The following is a 1761-nucleotide window of genomic DNA, read 5'->3' as shown; positions in this document are numbered from 1 at the left end:
GGACCCCCGCTTCCCGCAAGTTCACAAAGTTTTGTGCACCGGGCCTCTAGTTGGTTAATAAAATTAAATAGGTTTCAGGTACATTCTATAATACACCACCTGTATATTGTATTCTGTGTTCATCACCCCAAGTCCAGTCTCCTTCCATCACCATTTACTCTCCCCTTATCCTCTTCTACCTCCCCCTACATCCCCTTTCCCTCTGATAGTCATCACAATGTTGTCTGTGACTATGAGTTGTTGTTTTTTAGCTTAATCCCTTTACCTTCTTCATCCAGCACCCCCTACCTCCTCCTCTGACAGCTGTCAGTCTGTTCTCTGTCTCTTTGATTCTGTTTCCATTTTGTTTGTTAGTTTATTTTGTTCATTAGGTTCCACATATAAGTGAAATCATATGGTACTTGTTTTTCTCTGACTGGCTTACTTCACTTAGCATAATACTCTCCAGGTCCATTCTTGCTGTTGCAAAAGGTAGGATTTCCTTCTTTTTAATGGCTGAGTAATAGTCCATTGTGTAAAGTACCACTGCTCTTTTATCCACTCATCTGCTTGATATGATTTCAGTCTTCTTACATTTATTGATACTTGTTTCGTGTCATAAAATGTGGTCTATTCCAAAGAATGTTCCATGTGCCCATTAAAAGAATGTATATTCTGCTGCTTTGGGGTGAAATACTCTGAAGGTATCAATTAAATACCTCTGATCTAGTGTGCTAGTTTTTAAAATCCTCACCAGAGGGTGGGGCTATTGCATTCTTTCAGGTCAGTAATTTTCAACCTTTTTCATCTCTTGGCATGCAGAAATGAATTACTAATGTTCTGTGGCACACGAAAACCATATGATATTTTTTGCCAATGTGATAAAAAAATAGATATAATTTTGATTCATTCACACTGGATGCTTATTGTTGTGTTGGCTGTTGTCATTTGACAATCTAAGGGAAAAGAGGTCAGTGCCCTTGACTGAATAGTCAGTATTGCATGTTTTAAAAATTCTTGCGGCACACCAGTGTGCCACACCAGTTGAAAATCGTGGCCCCAGACTGATGCTGTATGGAGGGGAGTGCTCCACCCAAGGAAGATGGTGTCTGTGGAGCGGGTGAAGAATTCAGCTTAGGATTCTGTCGACTGTCCCTGTAGCTCTCTCCCCAGAGCCACAAACCCCAGTCCTTCCTCACAGGATTCTAGTGTGCTCTGCTCTTCCTCCACTAGAGTCCAGGATAAGTGACTGTGAATGGGATTTTCTGTGTTGGCCCTTTAAGAGGGGTCTGTGTCTCCAGAGATGGACTCACATCTCTCCCAGGTGGACAGAATCCCCACTGATTTTCACAGCCAGAGGTGATGTGGGTGTCTCTTCCCAGCCCTGTTGCTCTGGGCTGGGAGCCCAGAGTGGGGTTGAGACCCCACACTTCTCAGGGGGAATCTTGGCAGCTGAGATATCCCAGAATCTCAGCTGCCACCCATGGGCACAGGGCCAGCCCTTTTTGCACCCGTGCCCTTCTTACCAGTCTCGGTGTGGCTTCTTCTGTTAATCCTTGGTTAAAAGACTTCTCTTCAGCTACCTACAGTTGGTTATTCTGGTTGATTGTTCTATGGTTTAGCTGTAATTCCAGTGTGGTCCTGGGAGGAAGGGAGTGTAACATCTACCAACTCTGCCACCACCTTGGATCTACTGGAATGGATTTTTAAATTCACCTCGCGACTCAAACTTCTATTCAGCCTGGTATCTGAAAAACACTCCATTAACAACCAAATACTGAG

Source organism: Myotis davidii, unplaced genomic scaffold (genome assembly GCF_000327345.1).
Source record: "Myotis davidii unplaced genomic scaffold, ASM32734v1 scaffold71, whole genome shotgun sequence".
Taxonomy (NCBI): Eukaryota; Metazoa; Chordata; class Mammalia; order Chiroptera; family Vespertilionidae; genus Myotis; species Myotis davidii.
Note: the sequence above shows the minus strand (reverse complement) of the source record.